The following is a 9,186-nucleotide window of genomic DNA, read 5'->3' as shown; positions in this document are numbered from 1 at the left end:
TACAAAAGTGTCTCATCACCCCAGACAAAAACACAGAGCCTTTTTAGCAATAGCTTTCACTCCTTGTTTCTCCCAAGCTCTGGTAACATAATAAGCGTTTGTCTCTACGAGTCTGTCTACTCTAGATATTTCATATAAGTGGCATCAGACAATACTTGTGATTTTATATCTGACTTATTTCACTTATTTCACTTAGGATAGTGTTGTTAACGTTCATCTGTGTTGTAGCATGTATCAGAATAATACTGACTGGTATTTACACTGAATTTATTCTGGTGTGGTGCTATAGGGTCAGCACTGGACTGTGAACTACAAGATCGGGAGCTCAAACTCACCAGCTGCTCTTTGGAAACCGATTTGATGGCACTTAACAGAAACAGCAACTATAGTATATGTAGATTCCATATTTCATGTATCCATTCATCAATTGGTGGGCACTTGAGTTGTTCCCAGATTTTGGCTCTTGTGAATAATGCTGCAACACTGATAAGCAAATACCTATCATCTCTCCCCTTTGGCCCATTAGGTTCTGCCTCCACTGACAACCCCCTTCCCCCCATGACTGCTGACTGTGTAGCCATTGCTGATTGGACAAAGGGAAGGCTTCTGACCTAAAGGGAACCAATCACAGGGCTAATTCAGCCACCCAGATCCTTCAGGTTGATACACAGAAACTTTAGGTAGTAGTTGATAGGTTTCAGAGATAAAAATTCAAGCAGGCTAAGGGCCAGAGTCAGATTCTCGACTAACCAAAGCCATCTACCAGCCACAGATGGGAATAGACAGAGAATGCTGGTCTGTTGGGAGAGATGTGCAGTAACACAAGACCATGTAGTTTCAGAAAGGCACAAAGAGAGAACAATCACAATTCCTGCCTTTTTGGTTCTAAAACCAGTCCCCATGAGCCCTGAGGCAATTTCTTTCTTGTCATGCATGAGGAGGTTAGTTGTTTTCTAACCTAAACGAAAAGGAAATAAATAAACAGCAAGAGAATAAGAGAAATGAAGAAGGAAAAAATTATCTGCATGGATGTTTTTGGTTTTGTTTTGCTTCTTCTTTGGGGGTGCCACATTCTGCTCACTAAAACAAAGCATGATGGCTGACTTCATATCAAATTTGGTGTGATAAGATAGACATTGAAAAGTTGGGGCTGCAAAGCGACAGCCAACTGGCCTCACTCTAACTATGCTTGGTTACAGACTGTTATTCCGTCTAAACCAACATGTATATATGGGCAAGTCTCACATCAATTTCAAATCCCAAGTCATCTTTCGATTGTTGGACTTCTGTCATTTAAAATAATGTTGTGAGAGTTCTGTGAGCCTAAACCGATTGAAGTTGAGCAATGCAACCCGTCACCTGCAGTTCACACCCTGCACCACTCAAAACCAGGAACCTTCCGTTAGCAGATATGGTCCTTGCCTTTGCCAGTTAGACCCCCAGAGGAGTTCAAATTCCTGACCTCTTATTCTAAAAGATCTACTCTGAATTTCCTCCCTACCCCTTACTTCTAAAGATCTGATTCCTACTTTCTTTATAAGAGATTACAATGTTCACTCCACGTCCTGCATTCTCACCAGAGCATCACTTTTTAACTAAAGTTAATAGCTTGTCATTAAAGGGTGATGTTGGTGCCTGAAGAACAAGGCATTTCATCTGTCTCAGCAGTATGTCTGTGGCAAAGGATAAAAGCTAGAAAAATCAAACACTTCCTCATTTCTCCAGAAAACCTTCCTTTTATTAAATTAGAAACACTCTTTTTTTTTTTCCAGCTTTTTTTGCAGACTGAATATTTGACACTACATTACCACCCCAAATCCCAAACACAAGCCATTAGATTGAAGTATCTGATCAGAATATTAAAATTATTCAGCTGCAATTATTAAACTTCCCAATTTACAGAACTAATTGGATGCCATTTGTTTTCTGGCCCTGAAGCCATGCTTAAAAGAAGGCAACAATGTGATATGGCACTTCCCACTTTAGTTGGGAGCAGTCATGCCAGCTTTGAACGTCCATTCGCGCTGGAGCTGTCTTCACTCTTTATTGTGCCTTGGAATAAATCAAGGCCAATGTGAGTAACTGGATGAATCTGCAAAGGAGATCTTAGTCTCCTAAATCTTGAAATCTGAAGTCCTTAGCATCTGCTGGGCCACAGAGGAAATGCTTTTGACAAAGGTGGGTGTGTTTTTGAAAACTATTTCATAAAATAGACTATTTTCTTCTACCTCTCATTTTAGGAAAAGTTCCTAATGTCTGAGCTCTTAATGTCTTTCAAAAGGGACCTGAACCCTGACAAGCCAGCATATTCAGGAGAATAAAGTCAACTTGTGAGTTTTGAATGAATTTTTCAATCGTACCACTTGAGGGCAGGAGCTCCAACCTAGAATTGAACTCATTTCAGGCTAATGAAGAATGCTCTGCCTTCCGTCTACAAAGTCAGGTATGCAGGAGGCAGGGGAAAAGAAAACCAACTATATATACCACTGCCGTCCATTAGTCAAGATAACATACTTCTCACAGGAATATTCAAAAATTTGAACTTCAAACACAGTGTAACATTAGTGGTCCAGTCAAGGTTGGACTGTAGTCAGTATTACCTGCCCTTCAACCACATGATTTTAAATCCTAGTTTGTAATAATAATAATAATAGAGTATATAAATGTGCCCAATTCACCATTCTTGGAATCTCAGTTGGTCACAAAGGAAGACTGGTTAGTTAGCCTGTCAATGAACGGTCACCTTCTAACAAGAATGCTAAATGTTAACACAATCTAATTTTAGACAATAATTAAACGTACATATAAAAGTCATCGCTCAGAAATCTAAAGGGAATTCATCTCTTCCTTACTGTTGTATTGTCAGACTACTGCTACCTTAACATTACACATGGAATATGGAATGTCTGCTTAGATACAATCACTAATATTGTTGTTGTTAAGTGCCATAGATGGTTCCGACCCATAACAACACTGTATAGGGTTTCCAAGGAGCAGCTGGTGAGCTTGAACCACCAACCTTGCAGTTCAAAGGGCTTTGCAGTCTGGCGCATTAACCCACAGTGCCACACCAGGCTCTATGTTGTTGTGGTTAAGTGCCATGGAGTCAGTTTCGACCCATAGCAGCCCTGTATAGAGTTACCAAGGAGTAGCTGGTGAGCTTGAACTGCCGACCAAGCTTGCAGTTCAAACAGCTTTACAGTCTGGCACATTAACCCACAGCACCACATCAGGACCTATAAGGACTATATAGAGTTCTGCAATTGAGTAACCACAGGCTTGTTGCTAAGTGTTTGCTTCATTCTTATCAGACTCTATGAAAACAGAGTCCAAAAGGCAAGGATGAAATAGAGAGGAGCGCCCTAGTGGAATGGGCCTATGATCTCAGCCAGGTCCATTATGACTTTATATATTGGAGAAAACTTCTGGCCATAATTCAGGTCTCCATTGACATTCAAACCTTCCAAGGCAGAAACATTACCATTTCAACCCACGAAAAAGAAGTCTTCTTCCTCAGGAAGAAATGCTTTTAACTACATTCTAAGCATGTTTTATCAGCAAGCAATGACCCTGGCAATAAGAAGGTGATTAAGTCAATTCCAGATATTCAGGTTTGATAGAAACCAATTTTAAGCAAGAAAATTAGAAGATACGTATTTTTTAAATTCATATATTGTTTCTTTCTAAAGGCACATGCCTTTATATATGAAATAGTAGCTATCACAAAGAGAATTAAATCATGTCGTAATGCCTCAGCAAATATATAGTCAAAGAATGGCAAATTATAGTTGAGTGAATTTTCCAAATAGCTGAAATTTATCCCATCAACTTCTAAAACCTTACCAGACAGAAAGTATAGCACAGTGGTTACGAATTGGGCTGCAAACCTTAAGGTCAGTGGTTCGAAACTACCAGCCGTTCTGCTGGAGAAAGATGAGGCTTTCTACTCCCGTAAAGATTTACACCCTCGGAAAACCTGTACAGGGTCGCTATGGGTCAGAACCGACTCGATGGCACTTAACAACAACAACAGCAACAATATATATCTCAGTGCTTTTTTTTTTTTTGTAGTTATTTTGTTTGTTTCCACCTTTTGAAACAAAATCAAGAATGGTTCTTGATAACACAAGATACTCAGCAACAACTTGCATGGATGGGGCACTCTTGCAATCCTATATTTTCATGAATTCTGATTTTCTGATTAGACATTTTAGCTTTTTTTTTTTTCTGCCTTTTCATTTTCAGTTGCATTTCAGCCTTGTGGTTTTGTGGTTCTAGTAAATCTTTCCCAGCCACCCCAGCTCCTCTTGTTCTTACTCCTTATTTGGATTAGACTCTGCTATAGGTGGGTAACAGCAGTTCGAAACTACCAGCCTTTCAGTGAGAGAAAGATGAGGCTTTCTGCCCCCATAAAGATTTACAGCCTCAGAAACCCTGTATACGGTCGATATGAGTTGGAACCGACTCCACAGCACATAACAACAACATGGGTAAGTGGGGAATCCGGGTGCACAAATGGTTAAATGTTCAGCTGATAACTGAAGGATTGGTAGTTAGAGTTCATCCATAAGTATCACAGAAGAAAGGCCTGCAAATCTACTTTTCTTTTTTAAAGATTCAAACCAAACAAACAGCTTGGTTAACTGTATTCTTTCCTTCCACTGTTGGCTTAACTTTACCAACTGTGTTCTTCAAGTACAACTGGAAGGTTGCATTTACACTTTGGAGGTGGAAATAGAAGGCAAAGACAATTTTGGGGTCAAAGATGTCATGTTTCTCAGAGGGGCAATTTCATGGGGTATTACGCATTTTGCAGGATGGTGAATGGAGGACAAAGGATCCTGCAGGTTGTTCCAGGATAAAAGTTCATTTAGCTAGAATGCTGCACACTTTGAAAGACCTGAAACTAGCCCCTGCTGCTGGGATTCCCCTACATCAAAGGGGTCAGAGACACTGTTTTCCTTCCACCAGGCCTTTGTTATATAAGGAGGAAGAAGGTATGCAACTGGAGGCAATTGATGTAGATCAAATGATGAGTTTTTCTCAGTTCTTCACTGAGCTGCACATGTTGTTGTTGTGTGCCATGGAGTAGGTTCTGACTCATAGCGACCCTGTACAGGGTTTCCGAGGCTGTAAATCTTTACGAGAGCAGAAAGCCTCATCTTCCTCTCGTGGAACAGCTGGTAGTTTTGAACTGCTGACCTTGCGGTTCGCAGCCCGATTCGCAAACACTATGCTCATAGGAACCATGAATCTGATTCTTCACTTTTAAGAATGGCTCCAGCCAGGTACATTCGGACCTGTCCTTCAGATGCCTCTCCTTATCCTTCCTGTTCTAACAGCCTCGGGCATGTTTCCATCACAATTTCTTCCATTACCTTTGGCTTTAAGATGTCTTTGAGCTGATGTAAAAGGGACACTTCATAGTAGTACAGGATACTGGTATCATACAGCATCATCCTCTGAGCTACCATCAAGACTGTGCAGTTCTGAAGCCGCAATATCACCTCTGATCAGCCAGTAATATAGGCTCCATGTTTGCAATGAAGCCCTCTGCTTCCTCATCTTTGTGCTCAGGTGTTGGGTACATCCAAATGAAGCCGCTGTTACCCAGAATAACTGAGGCACCACATGTCTAGTCATGGAAGTGAGTCTTCTGCCATTTTACCAGGGAGGGGGAAACTTGGACCAAAACACCCTGGCCTAGTTTTCCATCTTTTAGACTCCTTGTGTGAAGAGAAACAGCTCTATCAGAGAACACTGCCTGGACCTCAGCACTGATAAAGTACCCCTCCTGCAAGAAGCCTCTCATTGCAAGTTCATCTTCTGTAGATCTTCACCTCAGCTCTCCTCCAGGAAGGCTCATGGATGAAAGAAGCAAGACTGAATCCAGCCTGGAGTTGGTCTCCACCTTCCACCTCTTCTGTTGAACTTCTGTGATTCTTTCCACTACAATGTCTCCAACTTCACCATTATATCTGGTTTTCAAAACTTTCACACAAATCAACTTGTTTACTCTTTCCACAGAGCCAGCCACAGAGACTATGAGTTTCTCTTTCCTCATATAGGTTCCATGGCCCCGCATGAAACCCGTGTCTGTAGTGACCGTGTCCCCTGGCACTACCAAGTGGTTTTAGGTCTCCCGTCCCAGGTTCTCATTAACTGGCTTATGAGTGACGGGAAACCCCATCTGCATCGCCATCTTGGCACCAATTATTTGGCAATCTACTTTTGAAAGATCGCAGTCATGGATAACTCTATGTGGTACAGTTCTATTCTAACAAACACGGATTCATTATAAATCAGAATCGGCTTGACACAAATTTCTTTAAAAACTAGATTTTAGAATGTAAATTCTGTGTCGGGGGCAGGGGACTCTCCCAGGAGAGAAGTGCTGAAGTTTTAGTCAAGGGGTGCTCCCTTCTCGGCGTCTACGGCTTAAAAGTGTCTCTTTCCCTGGTTCCTAGCTAAGCTTCCAGGATTTGATGTGGCTGATTAAATGACAGAAGTAAAACAAAGAATTGTTGTTAAGAGCTGCGGAGTCAGCTCCAATCAGCAGCTGGTGAGTTTGAACCGCCAACCTTGTGGTGGAGTGAGTGCTTATCTTGACTGCACATCAGGACTCCAAAATAAAGCATTATGGACAAGATATTATATAAAAGTCTTTTCAGTGGAATATTTAAGAAAGCAAATCAAGTTTCAAGAGTAATGTATTTCCACCCCCAAATTGTGTTGTGTGATAAATATATAAAATCTCACTGAACATAAAGCATAATTTAACATATCAAGAGAGAAGTATTCATTTAAAATCGTAAATGTTTGGTGAGAGAAATAAAAGGGAGCAGGAGACAAACACTCTTCTAATGAATCTTCAAAGGATTACACCAGCCGTGAACTTCAGAGTCCCAGGTGGGGCTTATTGGCTTGTTCACACATGCCTGGAGCGCCATCCCAGAAATTCTGTTTCTAAAAGTCAAGAGACATCAGTGTCTTTGTTTTTAAAATTTTGCAGCTCATTATGAACCAGGGTTGAAAATCACAAGGTACATAACACCTCCACATTCTCACCCCCAAGTTCTACTTTCCTTTCTTTATGTTAATATTTCTTCCTTTTCTCTCCTCTTTAGCTCCAGCTACTGCCCACCTTTCCTTCTCTTTTCTCCTGCACTGTATAGTTCACAGAGGCTCCAATAATCTCTGCAAGAACTGCAAGCTCTTCTAAAAGCTTACTACGGCACTAATTTATGTTCTAAACTTTCTCTTCTCAAAATTAACTTATGCCAGCATTGTTTGCTCTTTAGCAATTATTTCCTTCTTCCTCATAATTTTTCTAACATGTCAATCTCCTCAGTAGACTCTAAATTCCCCGATAAGGATTATTTCTATTTCTCCTTGATATTCTCCAAAGTAGTCAGCGTTGTTGCTGTGACGGTTGTAAGCGGCCTTCGAGTCGGTTCCAACTCAGAACAGAATGAATCACCGCCCAGTCCTGCACCAGCCTCACAATTGGTGTGGTGTTTGAGCCCACTGTTGCTGCCACTGTGTCAATCTAACTCATTGGAGGCCTTCCTATTTTTCGCGGATCCTCACTTTCCTAAGCAGCATGCCCTTCTCCTAAAAACATGCCCAAAGTAAGAGCAAAGTCTCACTATCCCTGCTTCTAAGGAGCATCTATTATACCTCTTCCAAGGCAGATTTATTTGTTCTTGTGGAAGTCCATGGTACTTTCAATATTCTTCACCAATATCATAATTCAAACTAATTGATTCTTCTCCAGCCTTCCTTACTCAATATCCAACTTTCACATGCATATGAGACCATTGAAATTACCCAGGCTTGGATCTGGTGCACTTTGGTCCTCAAATTAACATCTTTTCTCTTTAACACTTTAAAGAGGTCTTTTGCAGCTGTCTAATGCAATACATTGGTTGATTTCTTGACTATTCCTTCTATGAGCATTGACTGTGAATTCGAGCAAAATGAAGTCTTTGACAACTTCAATCTTTTCTCCATTTATCAATGTTATTTATTGGCCCAATAGTGAGGATTTTTGTTTTCTTTACACTGAGGTGCAATCAAGACTAAAGTCTTTGATCATCATTAATAAGCATTTCAAGTTTTCTTCACTTCCAGCAAGAAAGTTGTGTCATTGCATACCTCAGGTTGTTAGTGAGACTTCCTACAATCCTGATACCACGTTCTTGCTCATATGATCCAGTCTCTCAGATTATTTGCTCATCATACAAATTGAATGAGTACAGTGAAAGGATACAACCCTGACACACACCTTTTCTGATTTTAAACCTTGCAACTTCCCCTTGTTCTGTTGAAATGACTGCCACTTGGTCCTCATGAGCACGGGTTCCTCAAGAGCACAATTAAATGTCTGGATTCCCATTCTTCACGTATTATCCATAGTTTGTTATGGTGCACACAGTCAAATGCCTTTGCATAGTCAACATCTTTCTGATATTCTGTGCTTTCAGTCAAGATCCATCGGACTTTAGCCATGATATTCCTCGTTTGAGGTCATCTTCTGCATCTGGCTAGAATTTCTGGCAGCTCTCTGTCAGTGTACTATTACAACTGTTTTTTAATTATCTTCAGCAAATTTTTACATGCATATGATATTAATGATATCATTAAATGATTTCTGCATTCTATTGGGTCACCTGTTTTGGAGGGGACACAAATATAAATATTTTCCAATTGGTTGGCCAGGTACTTGTCTTCCAAATTTCTTTGCATAGATGAATGGGTGCCTCCAGCTCTGTATCAGTTTGTTGAAACATTTCATTTGGTCTCAGTCAATTCCTTGAGTTTTGTTATTTGCCAATACATTCAGTACAACTTAAACTTCTTTGTGCTATACCAACAGTTCTTGATCATATAGTATATCTGTTGAAGTGATTGAATATCCACTTCATTTTGGTATAAGTGACTCTCAGTATTCCTTCCATCTTCTTTTGATGCTTTCTATGTCATTCAATATTTTTCCCATAGAATCCTCCAATATCACAACCTGAGGTTTAAATTTTTCTCTTTCCATCTGAGAAATGCGGACCATGTTCTTCCTTTTAGTATTCTAACTCGAGGTCTTTGTACATTCCAGGGTAATACTTAACTTGTTTTCTCCAGCTGACCTAAGAAATTTTCTGCTCAGCTCTTTTACCTTCTCATTTCTTT

The 9,186-nt window shown here is 40.4% G+C and overlaps 1 pseudogene; it reads right to left on the bottom strand.

Annotated features, from left to right (window-relative positions):
* Window positions 1–5,321: 5,321 nt before the first annotated feature.
* Window positions 5,322–6,202, bottom strand: LOC102813113 (annotated as a pseudogene).
* Window positions 6,203–9,186: the final 2,984 nt, after the last annotated feature.

This window comes from Chrysochloris asiatica, unplaced genomic scaffold (assembly GCF_000296735.1).
Source record: "Chrysochloris asiatica unplaced genomic scaffold, ChrAsi1.0 scaffold00020, whole genome shotgun sequence".
Classification (NCBI taxonomy): Eukaryota; Metazoa; Chordata; class Mammalia; order Afrosoricida; family Chrysochloridae; genus Chrysochloris; species Chrysochloris asiatica.
This window is presented reverse-complemented; position numbering and strand designations above follow the sequence as displayed.